General features: G+C 46.9%; 1 pseudogene; it reads left to right on the forward strand.

The window, feature by feature from the left end:
* Positions 1-2,898, forward strand: part of LOC119284364 — a 28,686-nt pseudogene extending 25,788 nt beyond the window's left edge.
* Positions 2,899-19,308: the final 16,410 nt, after the last annotated feature.

The following is a 19,308-nucleotide window of genomic DNA, read 5'->3' on the forward strand; positions in this document are numbered from 1 at the left end:
TCAAGTAGAGGCATACTAGTGACACTATGTTTGTCTATGTATTCACACATGTATTATGTTTCCTGTTAATATAATTCTAGCATGAATAATAAACATTTATCATGATATAAGGAAATAAATAATAACTTTATTATTGCCTCTAGGGCATATTTCCTTCACTGCCAACTTCTTGCCGAGGTCCGGCCAGCGTCGTCCACAATCCACAGGCACACGCATGCTCAGTCAAAAAGCAGTCACGATGTAGCAAAGGGAGCACGTCGCTGGCGCTGGAGAGCAGGTTGCAATATCTCTGGACTGATTCACATGTGATCACCACTAAAGCACATATGCAGGCAACCAAACGCCAGGTATTCAAATGTCTAGTAGCACAATGCAGGGTACCAAACAATATGCAGAACATGGCCCATAGCCTCCATACCCTCAAACATGCTAAACAGATGCAAAATGACTAACATCAATGCGAGTAACCCAATAGATCCTTAGTGAATTCAAAGATAATGGCATGGTTGACACAGAAAGTGCATTCGACAACGTTTACACTATTTCCACCGCCTCCTGAGATACTGTCTTCTACAAAAAGTTGGAACCACAAGCCCCAGCATTGATGATTGATCCATGCATGTTCGCAGAGGCTTGTTGTTAAGGGGACACATCGTGCCCTTCGCATGTTCGGGGAGGCGGCTGACCATAATGTTTCACTAGATCATAAAGGCGTGCGTTGCCACACCCGTGCATCTTAGGAAAGGAAGATGCTTATACTTGGTAATGCCCTGATGGTTTAAATACCCTTTTTATACGTGACAATTTAATCAAATGGATTTATAATGTAACATGAATACATCCATACACAAATTTTCAAATTGAATGGCCTCCTGGGGAGCATACTATTGCTGGACATCAAAGCTTAGATAGGGCAAAACAGCATGGTTTAGCAAAACACCTAAGTATCCAAAAAGTCTAGCATCTATGGAAACATTGAAGAATCCAAAAGGTTTCATATATGTGATAGTATCAATTCACCATGTCTAACACCATGGAGAGATGAATGCTTCTAATATTATGAAAATAAAATGGAAATGGATTACAACTACAATGTCAAAAGGTTATGGGGGAGTGAGGCTCAAGTGGCGCTGCGGACGACTTGTAGATCTTGTGCGTTTGTTCATGGATCCGACGATTGACAATGTTGAATAGCTGTGAGCAGGTGTAGCTAGCTCAGTTTTACTGTTTAGTGATTCTCAGGAACTATATATAGGGGAGTAGTGGCTCAGAATAATGATCTTAAATAAACCAAGGACAAGAAGAGATGGGCTAACATGCGATGTGTGCAGCGTGTTTACCGCTAGAGGGTCACACAATCATGCATCTTGAAGCCAACTAATTAATGCTATGTAGTACTGCAACTATATAGGTTGCTGCAAGGAAAGGAGCCACATGTGCATGTGCGCACGCAGAAGCATGTTCCACAACTAGTGGCAGATCGATCATGCTTCTTCATGCTGCTAAAAGATTGCACGATCGATCTTCTCCAAGTAATATAACTGATTAATTAATTAATTAATGTTGAAATATGAGATGGGCCAAGAGCCCATATAACAATTTTAGATTTAATCTCTAAGGGCCCATGTAGGTGGCATGCCAAGGTGGTGGGAAGTTTAGTCCCACCATGCTAATGGAAAGAGAGTTGGAGTGGTTTATAAGGGATTCTTTCCCTCATGCTATTGGAGCTTGAAAAGAAAAGAAGCCCTCGCGCACTCCTCCTCCTCCGCCCGCCTCGCCGAGCCTCACTCCTATGCGCTTCTTTTTGCCGGTCAGAAACGGAGAGTCTTTGACAGGTAGGACCACGATCTGAGACGTCGGATCATAGGCTACCGACTTGGACGTGGGTTCAGCCCACGTCTCTCCACGCGCGGCCGCACATATATATGTGAGGCGCTTCCAGCCCTAGCCGCCGCGAAATAGAACACATCTTCGCCTTCATGCCCACGTCGTTCCTTTGCTGCTACTGCCGCCGACGACTCCATCCCGTTCACCGCGTACATGGTTGACGGGAGAGCAAGCCTCCGAAACCCCGCCTCTCCGGATCATGTACGGGAGAGGGGCGATTAGGTTTTTGGGTAGTGACTACGCGACTGCTCGCTTCTGTTCATCTACGTCCGTATCACCTTCATCATCACCATGTCGACCGACGCCGACCGTGCCGCCGCTGAGAAGGCCGAGGCCGACAAGAAGGCCGCCGAGGATGCCGCGGCTGCTGCCACCATCACCGCCGCCGCGTGGCCGATTGGAGGGTATACATCGCTTATCCCTCTCGTGTTTTCTTTCTGTTGTAGCAGTACTAGTGATATGCGTAGATGTTTCTACTATGTGCGTAGTACATGCTCTGTTAAATCGTAATCAGTGTGTTATCAATGATGTTCATGTCATGCTCATGATTTATTCATGGATTAATTTAATCGAAAAACTGCCTATTTTTTCATCAATTAATTCCAGATCAATCAGATGAGGCCGATCTGTACGCACGCACAAGCCACCATCTCCAAATTCAGGATGACGATTCTAGCTAGTACCTCGATCTTCTTGTTGTATAAATAGACATCATCCATCCGCCCTTATTTGCTCATCGACTCTGACTTGGGCTTCCTTTCTCTTATCTTCCTTAGGCTTATCGTCTTTCCAGATATACCACCTCTAAACGAAGTAAATAAGATGGCTGCTGGTGTCAAGGTGGCCGCCTTCCTCCTCCTCTGCGCCGCGACCGGGCTGGCCCTTAGCCTCGAGGTGTCGGCGATGTTCTGCTCGCATGAGGAGAAAACCTGCTTCAGGAGTAACTGCTTCAAGTGCCTCTTGGAAGGCTGTGGAGCAGAGTTGCGCCGCGTGCACGGCGCACTCATCTGATGCATGCCGCACCGCGTTGCAGGAATGCAGTTTCCTATGCACCAGGGCGGCCCTTCTGTGTGGGAGCAACTGCGGCCTATCACAAGAATGCAGAGACGATTGCTTCCAGGTCTGCATCAATACGTGCATCGCTCAACGGTAGCTGAGCTCAGCGACTGTGGCGGCCTAGCCCAGAATTATAACGTACTACGAGTTGCTTTGTTGAGCTGATGAGCTCAACGCTCAACGGTAGCTGCTATGTCCTGTCATGTCTGCTTGCTTCCTTAATTTGTTCTCGTCGTCTTTGTATCTCATAATAATTCATCTGTGGATGATACTATATACTTGTCATGTTTCCGTCGCAGCGCAAATTGGCGGCTGCGGGAACGCAGGATCTGGTGGCTGCGTGAGCCGTCGCGTTCTGGTCAGATCCTTCGCGATCTGGCGCTTGGACGCCGGCGGCCAGTGAGGGGTGGTGGTACTCATCGTTGTCCATGTTGGATTCTCTGGATCTGGAGCCTGGACGGATCTGCATCAGAGTCACCCCATGGTGCTTTCTTCTCCCGATGGTTTCGTTTCTCGGTTTGTGGCCAGATCCGGACCAGACAGAGGTTGGTGGTACAGGTTGGGGACCGGAGGAAATTTTGGTCGGCTAGCTCGACCCGGCATCGGCGACGGCTTTGGCGTCGTTACCCTCCTTGGAGGCGAAGCCGAGGTCCCCTCCTATCCACCTTGACCCACTCCCGGACGAAAGTCCAAAATCCGTCTTGGATTGGGCGGCAGCAGCTTCGATTCCTCCATGGAGGCGCCGTCTTGGGAGGCTTGGGTGTTCGAGGGAGAGGTACTGTGGGTAGTGGGCTCTGCCTGGCAGTTCCTGTAGCGGCGACGGTGCGGAGGTCGGCAGGTGGAGCGACATTGGATCTACCGCGTCGACGACGACGAGTATTGTCGGCATGGTGTAGCTGATTCTCGACGATGGATGTGTCTGGATGGACGTATGTAGGAGGAGGAAGCTGTCTGGCGTCATGGTGGCGTTGATGGTAGAGAGGCCTGGCAAGGTCGGTACATCATTTTTGTTCTGAGGATGGACCGAGGGATGATGGAGGTGACGGCCCTTGCAGCATGCGGTGCTCACTGGGAGTGTGCCAGACCGGGATGGGACCCAATCTAGGTAGTGGCTTGGATGGAACACCCGGCTTTAGATGTTAGGCTTTGGTGCAACATCTGTTTGGTATTAGGCCCGGACTTTTGGCACACCTTCATCAAGGGGATAGGAGTAGCAACAGCGTAGCCAAGATAGTGGCTTCAGGCTTATTGATGTATCACCTTGTATGGTCTTTATGAATAATTAATAATATGGCTGCATGCATCGTCCAGATGCAGAGGCCGTGGGTACATCCTCCTTTTCTAAAAGTACTAATACTAATAATAATTCATCAGTGGATAATATATACTTGCCATGTTTCCGTCGAGTAATAATGCATGTATATATCGGGCCTTCTGGGGTTGTCTCGTGCTTCATACGTTATATATTCGTGGACGTGCAGAATCACCTAAGCAAATCCGAAATTGTGATTGACAAGCGCTATTGCCTGACTCTGCTCCTCCCCTTCCTCAATTTAGGTAAGCCATCCCTCGCACATCCTCAATAACCTCAACGCCGGCAGACTCTTGCCTTGGCCACCTATCGCTATAGTCCACCATGTTGTGCGCTCTAAGACAGAGTGAGTAGCCGCAACCAAGCAGCTACCTTTGGCCCGCGAAGACTATTGTCTGACTCTGCTCCTCCCCATTGCCGCTGCTCATTTCCACCGGTTTTGGAAGAACCTTCCCTACAATAGTTTTTCTTTTCCTGTGTTTTTCTTCTTATTTTTCTTATTTCTTAAATTTTAATTTCATGAACATTTTTTCAAAATTCACAACATTTTGTGAAATGTGGTAATATTTCCCAAATTTGTATTTTTTATTTGGAGTAATTTTTTGTATCCGAGTAAATTTTTAAAATTCATGAATATTTTTAAAAATTTCTGATTTTTTTAAATTCAATGATATTTTAAAATTCATGCAATAAATTTAACTTTGAAAGTTTTCCAAATTCGTGCACATTTTTTGAAAATTGGAAATAAATTCACGAACATTTTAAAATCTCATGAACTTTCTTGCGACATTTTCCGAATTACAAGGACAATTTTCAAATTCATGAACATTTTTTATATCCAGGAATATTTTTTCAAATCCATGAACATTATTTTGCAATGATGTACATTTTCCAAATTTATGAACATTTTTTAAATTTCATACTGAAGTAGAAAAAGGAAAAACAAAACTTAAACATGTTTTGGGCGGCTCACCCGGCAAAACCATGGGGCCGCCCTACTATTCCCATTGAGAGGCCTCAATTATGTGGCGACAACAATTTTGTGTCATATGTGAATGTGACATGCTGTTGGAAATATGCCCCACGGCATAATAAATTTATTATGTATTTCCACAGTTATAATTAACTAGACGCAACCCGTGCGTTCCATGTGCTAGTTATCATTTACATATCTATTTTAAGTTACTACATAATGTATTTTTAAATAAAATACAAATGTGCATATGTTCGAGAAGGTCCTTATTTTTTTTGGCAAAAGTACTCGTCTGGAAAAGAAGTAAAAGTGATTTGTTTTGAAACTTCATGAAAGTTGATTTCAAAAATGAAGTTTCTGTTAAAAGCTCATGCTCTTAATTATCCCATGCAAATACCTGTCAACTTGAAATTATACTTTTTCAATTGGTTGATTGATCATGCATTTATTTATGTACTTCTCCATGTTTGGAGCTTTCACTATAATTCTCGGGTGGTTATAAGGTTCTCATATATTCATGCAGGACGACGCGAGGGAGGCGAGGCCGGCGGCGGTGTCGAGGTCGTCATCCATGGCGGGCGGAGGGAGCGTGCACGGGCGGGAGGGTTTTTTTGGGGGGGGGGGGTGTTGGAAATATGCCCTAGAGGCAATAATAAAAGTATTATTATTATATTTCTTGTTCATGATAATTGTCTTTTATTCATGCTATAACTGTATTATCCGGAAATCGTAATACACGTGTGAATACATAGACCACAATATGTCCCTAGTGAGCCTCTAGTTGACTAGCTCGTTGTGATCAACAGATAGTCATGGTTTCCTTGCTATGGACATTGGATGTCGTTGATAACGGGATCACATCATTAGGAGAATGATGTGATGGACAAGACCCAATCCTAAGACTAGCACAAAAGATCGTGTAGTTCGTTTGCTAGAGCTTTGCCAATGTCAAGTATCTCTTCCTTTGACCATGAGATCGTGTAACTCCTGGATACCGTAGGAGTGCTTTGGGTGTATCAAACGTCACAACGTAACTGGGTGACTATAAAGGTGCACTACAGGTATCTCCGAAAGTATCTATTGTTTTATGCGGATCGAGACTGGGATTTGTCACTCCGTGTAAACGGAGAGGTATCTCTGGGCCCACTCGGTAGGACATCATCATATGCGCAATGTGACCAAGGAGTTGATCACGGGATGATGTATTACGGAACGAGTAAAGTGACTTGCCGGTAACGAGATTGAACAAGGTATCGGTATACCGACGATCGAATCTCGGGCAAGTAACATACCGCTAGACAAAGGGAATTGAATACGGGATCGATTGAGTCCTTGACATCGTGGTTCATCCGATGAGATCATCGTGGAACATGTGGGAGCCAACATGGGTATCCAGATCCCGCTGTTGGTTATTGACCGGAGAACGTCTCGGTCATGTCTGCATGTCTCCCGAACCCGTAGGGTCTACACACTTAAGGTTCGATGACGCTAGGGTTATAAAGGAAGCTTGTATGTGGTTACCGAATGTTGTTCGGAGTCCCGGATGAGATCCCAGACGTCACGAGGAGTTCCGGAATGGTCCGGAGGTAAAGATTTATATATAGGAAGTCCTGTTTCGGCAATCGGGACAAGTTTCGGGGTCATCGGTATTGTACCGGGACCACCGGAAGGGTCCCGGGGGCCCACCGGGTGGGGCCACCTGCCCCGGGGGGCCACATGGGCTGTAGGGGGTGCGCCTTGGCCTACATGGGCCAAGGGCACCAGCCCCTAGAGGCCCATGCGCCAAGATAAAGGAAAAAGGGGAGAGTCCTAAAGGGGGAAGGCACCTCCGAGGTGCCTTGGGGAGGATGGACTCCTCCCCATCCTTAGCCGCACCCCTTCCTTGGAGGAGGGGGCAAGGCTGCGCCCTCCCCCTCTCCCTTGGCCCTATATATAGTGGGGAAAAGGAGGAGCAATCATACCTAAGGCCTTTGGTTGCCTCCCTCTCCCTCCCGTGACACATCTCCTCTCCCGTAGGTGCTCGGCGAAGCCCTGCAGGATTGCCACGCTCCTCCATCACCACCGCACCGTTGTGCTGCTGCTGGATGGAGTCTTCCTCAACCTCTCCCTCTCCCCTTGCTGGATCAAGGCGTGGGAGACGTCACCGAGCTGTACGTGTGTTGAACGCGGAGGTGCTGTCCGTTCGGCACTTGATCATCGGTGATCTGAATCACGACGAGTACGACTCCATCAACCCCGTTCACTTGAATGCTTCCGCTTAGCGATCTACAAGGGTATGTAGATGCAAACTCTCCTCTCCTTTCTACTCGTTGCTGGTCTCTCCATAGATAGATCTTGGTGTTTCGTAGGAAAAATTTTGAATTTCTGCTACGTTCCCCAACAGTGGCATCATGAGCTAGGTCTATTGCGTAGATTCTTTGCACGAGTAGAACACAAAGTAGTTGTGGGCGTTGATGTTGTTCAATATGCTTACCGTTACTAGTCCAATCTTGTTTCGACGGTATTGTGGGATGAAGCGGCCCGGACCGACCTTACACGTACTCTTACGTGAGACAGGTTCCACCGATTGACATGCACTTGGTGCATAAGGTGGCTAGCGGGTGCCAGTCTCTCCCACTTTAGTCGGAACGGATTCGATGAAAAGGGTCCTTATGAAGGGTAAATAGCAATTGGCATATCACGTTGTGGTTTTGCGTAGGTAAGAAACGTTCTTGCTAGAAACCCATAGCAGCCACGTAAAACATGCAAACAACAATTAGAGGACGTCTAACTTGTTTTTGCAGGGTATGCTATGTGATGTGATATGGCCAAGAAGAATGTGATGAATGATATGTGATGTATGAGATTGATCATATTCTTGTAATAGGATTCACGACTTGCATGTCGATGAGTATGACAACCGGCAGGAGCCATAGGAGTTGTCTTTATTTATTGTATGACCTGCGTGTCATTGAAGAACGCCATGTAAACTACTTTACTTTATTGCTAAACGCGTTAGTCATAGAAGTAGAAGTAGTCGTTGGCGTGACAACTTCATGAAGACACGATGATGGAGATCATGGTGTCATGCCGGTGACAAGATGATCATGGAGCCCCGAAGATGAAGATCAAAGGAGCTATATGATATTGGCCATATCATGTCACTACTCTATTTGATTGCATGTGATGTTTATCATGTTTATGCATCTTGTTTGCTTAGAACGACGGTAGTAAATAAGATGATCCCTTACAACAATTTCAAGAAGTGTTCTCCCCTAATTGTGCACCGTTGCTACAGTTCGTCGCTTCTAAGCACCACGTGATGATCGGGTGTCATGGATTCTTACGTTCACATACAACGGGTGTAAGACAGTTTTACACAGCGAAAACACTTAGGGTTAACTTGACGAGCCTAGCATGTGCAGACATGGCCTCGGAACACGGAGACCGAAAGGTCGAGCATGAGTCGTATAGTAGATACGATCAACATGAAGATGTTCACCGATGATGACTAGTCCGTCTCACGTGATGATCGGACACGGCCTAGTTGACTCGGATCATGTGATCACTTAGATGACCAGAGGGATGTCTATCTGAGTGGGAGTTCATGAGATGAACTTAATTATCTTGAACATAGTCAAAAGACCTTTTGCAAATTATGTCGTAGCTCGCGCTTTAGTTCTACTGTTTTAGATATGTTCCTACAGAAAAAATAGTTGAAAGTTGAAAGTAGCAATTATGCGGACAGTAGATAGCTTATGTCCTTAATGCACTGCTCAGTGTGTTGAACCTCGAACGTTGTCTGTGGATGTTGCGAACATCTGACATACACGTTTTGATAACTACGTGATAGTTCAGTTAAACGGTTTAGAATTGAGGCACCAAAGATGTTTTTGAAACATCGCGAAACATATGAGATGTTTTGAGGGCTGAAATTGGGATTTCAGGCTCGTGCCCATGTCAAGAGGTATAAGACCTCCGACGATTTTCTTAGCCTGCAAACTAAGGGAGAAAAGCTCAATCATTGAGCTTGTGCTCAAATTGTCTGAGTGCAACAATCACTTGAAGCGAGTAGGAGTTGATCTTCCAGATGAGATAGTGACGTTTCCCCAAAAGTCATTGCCACCAAGCTGCTAGAGCTTCGTGATGAACTATAACATATCAAGGATAGAGATGATGATCCTTGAGGTATTCGCGTTGTTTGACATCGCGAAAGTAGAAATCAAGAAGGAGCATCAATTGTTGATGGTTGATGAAACCACTAGTTTCAAGAAGGGCAAGGGAACAAAGGGATACTTCATGAAACGGCAATTCAGCTGCTGCTCTAGTGAAGAAACCCAAGGTTGAACCCAAACCCGAGACTAAGTGCTTCTGTAATAAGGGGAACAACCACTGGGGCAGCATTACCCTAGATACTTCGTAGATGAGAAGGCTGGCAAGGTCGATAGAAGTATATTGGATATACATTATGTTAATGTGTACTTTACTAGTACTCCTAGTAGCACCAGGGTATTGGATACCGGTTCGGTTTCTAAGTGTTAGTAACTCGAAATAAAAGCTACGGAATAAACGGAGACTAGCTAAAGGAGAGCTGACGATATGTGTTGGAAGTGTTTCCAAGTTTGATATAATCAAACATCGCACGCTCCCTCTACCATCAAGATTAGTATTAAACCTGAATGGTTTATTGAATCTCGATCGTAGTGATACACATTTTCATGCCAAAAGATATAAGATAGTAATGATAGTACCACTTACTTGTGGCACTGCCATGTAAGTCATAATGGAATAAAACGCATGAAGAAGCTCCATGTTGATGGATCTTTGGGCTCACTCGTTTTTGAAAAGTTTGAGACATGCGAACCATGTCTATTGGTGTATATGCATGAAGAAACTCCATGCAAATGGACCGTTTGGACTCACTTGATTTTGAATCACTTGAGATATGCAAATCATACCACATAGGCAAGATGACTGAAAAGCCTCGGTTTCAATAAGATGGAACAAGATAGCAACTTGTTGGAAGTAACACATTTTAATGTGTGCAGTCCAATGAGTGCTGAGGCATGCAGTGAATATCGTTATGTTCTTACTTCACAGATGATTCGAGTAGATGTTGAGACTATTTTCTTGATGAAACACAAGTCTGAATTATTGAATGGTTCAAGTAATTTCAGAGTGAAGTAGAAGATCATTGTGACAAGAGGATAAAATGTCTATGATACGATCATAGAGATGAATATCTGAGTTACGAGTTTTGGCACACAATTAAGACATTGTGGAAATTGTTTCATAATTAATACCGCCTGGAACACCATAGTGTGATGGTGTGTCCGAACATCATAGTTGCACCCTATTGGATATGGTGCGTACCATGATGTCTCTTATCGAATTACCACTATCGTTCATGGGTTAGGCATTAGAGACAACCACATTCACTTTAAATAGGGCACCACGTAATTCCGATGAGATGACACCGTATGAATTATGGTTTAGAGAAACCTAAGTTGTCGTTTCTTAAAGGTTTGGGGCTGCGACGCTTATGTGAAAAAGTTTCAGGATTAAGCTCGAACCCAAAGCGGATAAAATACATCTTCATAGGACACCCAAAACAGTTGGGTATACCTCCTAATTCAGATCCGAAAGCAATATGAATTGTTTCTAGAATCGGGTCCTTTTTCGAGGAAAGGTTTCTCTCGAAAGAGTTGAGTGGGAGGATGGTGGAGACTTGATGAGGTTATTAAACCGTCTCTTCAACTAGTGTGTGGCAGGGCACAGGAAGTTGTTCCTGTGGCACCTACACCAATTGAAGTGGAAGCTTATGATATTGATCATGAAACTTCGGATCAAGTCACTACCAAACCTCGTGGGATGATAAGGATGCGTACTACTTCAGAGTGGTACGTAATCCTGTCTTGGAAGTCATGTTGCTGGACAACAATGAACCTACGAGCTATGGAGAAGCGATGGTGGGCCCGGATTCCGATAAATGGCTCGAGGCCATAAAATCCGAGAACGGATCCATGGACTTTGGTGGACTTGCCCGATGATCGGCAAGCCATTAAGATAAATGGATCTTTAAGAAGAAGACGGACGTGGATGGTAATGTCACCGTCCATGAAGCTCGACTTGTGGCAATAAGTTTTTCACAAGTTCAAGGAGTTGACTACGATGAGATTTTCTCATCCGTAGCGATGCTTAAAGTCCGTCGAATTCATGTTAGCATTAGCTGTATTTATGAAATCTGGCAGATGGATATCAAAACAAGTTTCCTTACCAGTTTTCGTGAGGAAAGGTTGTATGTAATACAATCAGAAAGTTTTTGTCGATCCTAAGGATGCTAAAAGGTATGCTAGCTCCAGCGATCCTTCTAAGGACTGGAGTGAGCATCTCGGAGTTGGAATGTATGCTTTGATGATGATCAAAGATTTTGGGTTTGTACAAAGTTTATGAGAAACTTGTATTTCCAAAGAAGTGAGTGGGAGCACTATAGAATTTCTGATGAATACATGTTGATCAGAAATGATGTAGAATTTCTGGAAAGCATATAGGGTTATTTTGAAAGTGTTTTTCAATAGAAAGCCTGGATTAAGCTACATGAACATTGAGCATCAAGATCTATAAGGATAGATCAAAATGCTTAATAATACTTTCAAATGAGCACATACCTTGACATTATCTTGAAGGTGTTCAAGATGGATCAGTCAAAGAAGGAGTTTTTGCCTGAGTTGTAAGGTACGAAGTTAAGACTTAAACCTCGACCACGGCAGAATAGAGAGAAAGGACGAAGGTCGTCCCCTATGCTTAAGACGTAGGCTCTTCAGTATGCTATGCTGTGTACCGCACCTGAAGTGTGCCTTGCCATGAGTCAGTCAAGGGGTACAAGAGTGATCCAAGAATGGCTCACAGGACAGCGGTCAAAGTTATCCTTAGTAACTAGTGGACTAAGGAATTTTCTCGATTATGGAGGTGGTAAAAGAGTTCGTCGTAAAGGTTACGACGATGCAAGCTTGACACCTATCCAGATAGCTCTGAGTAGAGAGATCGGATACATATAATGGAGCAATAATTTAGAATAGCTCCAAGTAGAACAGTTGTTTGGAATAGCTCCAAATAGAGCGTGGTAGCTGCATCTAGGAGATGACATAGAGATTTGTAAAGCACACACGGATCTGAAAGGTTCAGACCCGTTGACTAAAACCTCTCTCACAAGCAACATGATCAAACATAAAACTCATTGAGTGTTAATCACATAGTGATGTGAACTAGACTACTGACTCTAGTAAACTCTTGGGTATTAGTCACATGGCGATGTGACCCGTGAGTGTTAATCACATGGCGATGCGAACTAGATTATTGACTCTAGTGCAAGTGGGAGACTGTTGGAAATATGCCCTAGAGGCAATAATAAAAGTATTATTATTATATTTCCTTGTTCATGATAATTGTCTTTTATTCATGCTATAACTGTATTATCCGGAAATCGTAATACACTTGTGAATACATAGACCACAATATGTCCCTAGTGAGCCTCTAGTTGACTAGCTCGTTGTGATCAACAGATAGTCATGGTTTCCTGGCTATGGACATTGGATGTCGTTGATAACGGGATCACATCATTAGGAGAATGATGTGATGGACAAGACCCAATCCTAAGACTAGCACAAAAGATCGTGTAGTTCGTTTGCTAGAGCTTTGCCAATGTCAAGTATCTCTTCCTTTGACCATGAGATCATGTAACTCCTGGATACCGTAGGAGTGCTTTGGGTGTATCAAACGTCACAACGTAACTGGGTGACTATAAAGGTGCACTACAGGTATCTCCGAAAGTATCTATTGTTTTATGCGGATCGAGACTGGGATTTGTCACTCCGTGTAAACGGAGAGGTATCTCTGGGCCCACTCGGTAGGACATCATCATATGCGCAATGTGACCAAGGAGTTGATCACGGGATGATGTATTACGGAACGAGTAAAGTGACTTGCCGGTAACGAGATTGAACAAGGTATCGGTATACCGACGATCGAATCTCGGGCAAGTAACATACCGCTAGACAAAGGGAATTGAATACGGGATCGATTGAGTCCTTGACATCGTGGTTCATCCGATGAGATCATCGTGGAACATGTGGGAGCCAACATGGGTATCCAGATCCCGCTGTTGGTTATTGACCGGAGAACGTCTCGGTCATGTCTGCATGTCTCCCGAACCCGTAGGGTCTACACACTTAAGGTTCGATGACGCTAGGGTTATAAAGGAAGCTTGTATGTGGTTACCGAATGTTGTCCGGAGTCCCGGATGAGATCCCGGACGTCACGAGGAGTTCCGGAATGGTCCGGAGGTAAAGATTTATATATAGGAAGTCCTGTTTCGGCCATCGGGACAAGTTTCGGGGTCATCGGTATTGTACCGGGACCACCGGAAGGGTCCCGGGGGCCCACCGGGTGGGGCCACCTGCCCCGGGGGGCCACATGGGCTGTAGGGGGTGCGCCTTGGCCTACATGGGCTAAGGGCACCAGCCCCAAGAGGCCCATGCGCCTGGGGAAACCCTAAAGGAAGAGTCCCAGCAGGGGAAGGCACCTCCTAGGTGCCTTGGGGGGGGAGGACTCCTCCCCTGGCCGCCGCCCCCTTGGAGATTGGATCTCCTAGGGGCTGGCGCACCCCCCCTGGGATCCCTATATATAGTGGGGTAGGAGGGCCTCCCAAACACACCTTATGCCTTTGGTGCAGCCCCTTCCTCTCTCCCAAGTTCTTCTCCTCTCCCATGGTGCTTGGCGAAGCCCTGCGGGATTGCCACGCTCCTCCACCACCACCACGCCGTTGTGCTGCTGTTGGATGGAGTCTTCCTCAACCTCTCCCTCTCTCCTTGCTGGATCAAGGCGTGGGAGACGTCACCGGGCTGTACGTGTGTTGAACGCGGAGGTGCCGTCCGTTCGGCACTTGATCATCGGTGATTTGAATCACGACGAGTACGACTCCATCAACCCCGTTCACTTGAACACTTCCGCTTAGCGATCTACAAGGGTATGTAGATGCACTCTCTTTCTACTCGTTGCTGGTCTCTCCATAGATAGATCTTGGTGACACGTAGGAAAATTTTGAATTTCTGCTACGTTCCCCAACAGGGGGGGGGGGAATGCAGGGAAATGGTGGAGGGTACCACCGACCAGCGGGCCAGGGGGAGGAGAAGGCGAGCGCGCGCTTCCATCTCGTGTCCGCACCGATGCAAATCCGGTTCAAAAATGGGCCAGGAATGGGTCGGCAGGCGAAGGAAAAGCGGACGCGCGTCCGTTTGGGTCGGCGCGTTGGACCAATTTTTCTGTGTGCGCCGATCCAAACGGACGCCTGCGAACGAAACGGGTGGCCCCGTTGGAGTTGCTCTAACATCACACCTCAAGCAGGAGAAGGGCAGCACGACATTGCCCAAACGAAAAGGGCAGCAAGATAGGTTACGTGCCTGCTTGCGGAGTTCTCGTCGAGCACGTAGCCCAGGCTCCTGATAGCACCGACGAAGAGGTCATCCTAAGCGGCAGCGGCGGCCAAGCACCCCATCTCAGGGCACCATCTCCTTCTGTCATGCCGCCGTCACCATCTTCAACAAGGGCCCGGCCACGACCTACGTCACGCCGCCATGACCACGGCCTCCTCCCGCTCACGCATCTGCTCCCTCCCTCTCCTCATGCCCTGCGACCCCACGCGCTGGCATAGATGCTGATGGTCGCAGCGCCGCCTAGTGCCGACCGCCGGTCGACCACGAGCTCCGTCGCGCTGCCATCACCGCAGCCAAGAGAACCAGTGATGGCGGAGGAGGGCTGGGAGGTCGCGGGTGTCCGGTGAAGGCGAGGCCCTGGCGATATCGAGGAAAGGAGTGGAGGAGGCAGAGGCGGCGGCAGGAGAGGATGGAGGGGTCATGGGGTAGATGCAGGGTAAAGGAGAGGAGGCGGTAGCGGAAGAGAGGAGGTGGGGGTCGCAGGTTAGGTCACGGGCTACTCCCTTTCTTCTCTCGCTACAGCGCTCCCCTTTTCTTTTCTCTCGCTGCACGGTCGCTCCCTGTTCGCTGCCCGCTCGCTCGCCCACTATTCATAGCCTACGTGGACACTGCAAGCCTGCCTAGCAACCCCTTCATCCTTTATAAGGTAGACTATTCATAGCCTACGTGGACACTGCAAGCCTGCCTAGCGACCCCTTCATCCTTTATAAGGTAGACTATTCATAGCCTCACTGCAAGCCTGCCTACCGACACCTTCATCCTTTATAAAGTAGACTATTCATAGCCTACGTGGACACTGCAAGCCTGCCTAGCAACCCCTTCATCCTTTATAAGGTAGAGTATTCATAGCCTACGTGGACACTGCAAGCCTGCCTAGCAACCCCTTCATCTTTTATAAGGTAGAAGTAGATCCTTTATAAGGTTGTAGATGCATTCGAAGTGTAGCACTAGGGCACATCTGTGTTGGGTCGGATTGCAGAGGAAGAGGGAAGAAAGGCTACCATATGTTTTTTGTTTCAGATAGAGATAGGTGCTTTGTTTTTTCTTCAGGCTACTGACCTGAAACTCATTTTTTATATTTTGTAGACAGCTTACCATATGTTCTTGAAAATCTTTCCTCAGTCCTCTCAAGTGTAAAACTTATAACTCAAATGAGCTTGCCCAACGTATTTTGACCAGCAATTAACTGAATAATAAATTTGAACATCATTACAATAAAAAAATTAAAACGAGTGTTCTAATTATGATTCTATAACTGAGAGGCCGCAGAATGGAACATATAAAACCTGCTAGGCTACCCGCCATTCTGGGTCTCCCGCGTCCGCAGAATGGACGATGAAGACAGACCGAGGAGGAAAATATCTCCTCTCTCCCCCTCGTCTCTTCCCCATCCCCCTCTTCCCGATGCCGCCGCCACCACTTTCCTCTCAGCCGCCTCGTCTCCTCTTTCCTCTCAGCCGCCTCGCCTCCTCGTGGTCGGGCCGTGCTAGCTGGGTGTGGAGCCAGGGGAGGAGGAGGTGGAGGAGACGAGGCGGCTGAAGAGGCCCTTGTCGCCCAGCCAACCGCCGCTCGCCTCTTCCTCTCCTCTAACTTGGTCGCCTCTTTCTCTCCTCTTCCTTATTCTTAGATCGGGGGAAGGTCGTCGCCATGGAAGGCAGGATGGGTGGAGGAGTAAGGGAGGCTGCCGATGGGGGGAGGAGGAGCGAGGTCGGAGGTCGTCGCGGATGGCCTCCAACAACGGCAGGTCCGTCCACCCCTTGCGCCATCTCCTGCACCACCTCCTCCCTCACCCGGCGGCGCCTCTTCCCTGCTCCGCCTCCTTCCGGCGGTGCCCCAATCCCTCGACACCACCTCCTCCCCAACCCGGCAGCGCCTCCATCCTCTGTCAATATTTTTCCGTGACCTGCCATGGTATGAACTAAAACATCAATATCAGTCGAACCTAATCATGCCAGGGTCTAAATTATTGCCTATCTGCCAATATAATAGCATGCTGGATGTTCTTAGATTCAATCCAAAAAAGCTTTGTTTGTATTCCTATCAATTTTGGACGTGCAAGTAGCTCGATAAGTTGCTTTTCTTTTTGTTCAGTACATACATACAGTTACACCATAAGCTCATCAATTTGCTCTGATTAAATAAGCAAACCTGAAGCATGTAAGGATTCAGGAGAAAAAACTTTTAGTTAATACCAGTCGAATTTGGTATGGCCAATAATTATATCCTTCCATAATCATCAGGTTTGCTACACTTAGTCAGAATAAAGTATTCTATTTTTTCTTTTTCACAGTGGCATTGCGATGGATATTGTTCTTTTACTAGCAGTGTGCTGAGTGTGCACGCAAAGTACAGGTCATTTTGAGTGGCAAGGGTTGAGAATTACCATAATGTTAATATGTTCAAGAACCTTATAAAATATATAATTATATATTTGACACTTTTTATACTGATTCAAGTCAAAAATGTCATAATTCTAACAGATATTTGCATCTGCACCAAGTGCGGCATGCAGTCATCCTCATCCTGTCCTGACCTGCTTAGTTTTTCTACGGTCTACCATTGTTTGTCTTCATATATTTGTTTGTGAGGAACAAAGATATTGCAAGAGGCTGCTCTGTGATAAGCAAGTCTGTAAATTAGTGCATGTTTGCTTACGTTCATTCTCTTTAATATGTGCTGTAGGTCTCGCTCTGTGATGTTTGGCTGCCCGGTCAACCAATCTCCTTGCTTGCGCTTGCCGAAGGATATCCTGCCGTTCGGTTTACCTGAAACCTCGCGTGCTGTCTCACGTAATCTCCTCGCTTGCATTTGGCGAAGGTTCAATTTCCTTCCTCATTCTTTGTTTTCTAGCACTCCTTTAAGTTTCAGTCTTCTGCTTCGTATTAACTGTGTGTGTTGCATTTCTGCTTACGATTTTTATACTACTTCGCATGCCCGGGATCCCAGGATGCCTATGTAGTGCCTTTCGTTGTGCCGATTCTGGAGACTGTGGCGGCACATAATGAGCTTCCTCCTCCTGGTTATCTGTGTGAGGTTGATGGGGATGGCCATGTTTTAGTGTTGCCGCAGAGAAAGTTTTTTGGGAGCCCTGTAAGTCTGGGTTCCGCGGATACGTACGAGCAGGCTGCCCTTCAGGCAATCAAATTTTTGCAGGGCTTGTATAGCTTTGTAGTTAGAGATTACAACTATGAGTGTGTTGTTGTCAATAGGAATTGTGGGAATGCTGCGGTTGTTGTTGTTGCATCGGCCTACACAGCTTATTTGGAGAGAGCCCTCACTTGCACACGCTTCATAAACTTCATTAAGTGTGAGAGTATCACGACTGTATAATATGGTGTCTCTAAAATTGGTATAAGAACTTGACAGTGAACAAAGTAGCATTAAAGCAGCATCTTCCTCTTCATACTTTACCTCCATTGCAGCTAGATCAGATATGATCTCTTTACATTCTGAAATATGATTCAAAACATTACCTCCCTCGGGTAACTTGTGCAGGAATAATTTTTGCTTCAGATGCATCTTGCTGGTGAGATCTTTAGTCATGCAAATCCCTTCCAGCTTTAACCATAGAGCGGCGGCAGTTCTCTCGCTAAAAACTTCCTGCAAAATATTATTATGCAGAGTTGAATTTGTGACAAAGCCTTACAATCAATTCTTTTCTCCTCATCAGTCCAGTCCTGAATTCTGTTCTTCCCAAAACTATCCAGTGCTCCATCATAGTCGGATTATGCCAACAACGCCCGCATCTTGACTTGCCATAGGGTAAACCTTGTGTCACGGTCCAGCATCGGAAGATCGTACTTCATGGATGCCATGAGTAGATTAAATCTGTGTGCACAAATAGTACAAGCCGGTAGAAAAATTCTTGATTGAATTAATATGGGGACAAAGAACCGAAATAAAACAGATAGCACCTGGTAGTCTCGCTGGTAGATGTATCAATTGAGGGGAACAAATCCAAGTAGTGCTCATGTCTTGTCTTCACGTGAGTACTAATGATCCGGTTGAAACAAAGCAGCAGCGACGTAGCCTTGTAATCTCACGTGAGTAGTACTGGACCTCCTTGGGACTTGAAGCCGTACGTGGAGAGGCAGCCGAACTTGGGGACTTGCTGATTTGCTTTGGAGCCTCGGGACTTAAGCTTGCACCGATCAATCTCAACTTGATGTGGACACGGCTTTGATTAGGAATCGGATCAGCGGCAGAAAAACCTGTCGGTCTCGGCGACTTGCGGCGGCGGCGAACACGCAACCCTAATCTCACGTCTCAAATCCCGTATACTGTAAACGTATATCACTTGTTAGATAATAACGAGAAGAAGCCCCCGCGTCGCCCCCGCTCGGGCGACTCGGGCGGGATCTCGATCCCTAGCCGCCGCCGGTCCCCTCCCCTCCCTTCCTCCCCTCCCTCCGCCGCCGCCGAAGGACGCCACCGGCGATGGCCCGGGGCTGACGGCGGTGGCGGGGGTCCTCCCTCTTGCCTGCGCCGTGGGGGTGGTGCGGCGCCCCGCGGCATGGGTGGCGCGGCCGATCTGGCCTGGCGGCGCGGCGGCTGCCTCGGCCAAGGGCCGATCTGGCCTGGCGGCGCGGCGGGCCTGCCTTCCGGCGGCG

Source organism: Triticum dicoccoides, chromosome 4A (assembly GCF_002162155.2).
Source record: "Triticum dicoccoides isolate Atlit2015 ecotype Zavitan chromosome 4A, WEW_v2.0, whole genome shotgun sequence".
In the NCBI taxonomy this organism is placed as follows: Eukaryota; Viridiplantae; Streptophyta; class Magnoliopsida; order Poales; family Poaceae; genus Triticum; species Triticum dicoccoides.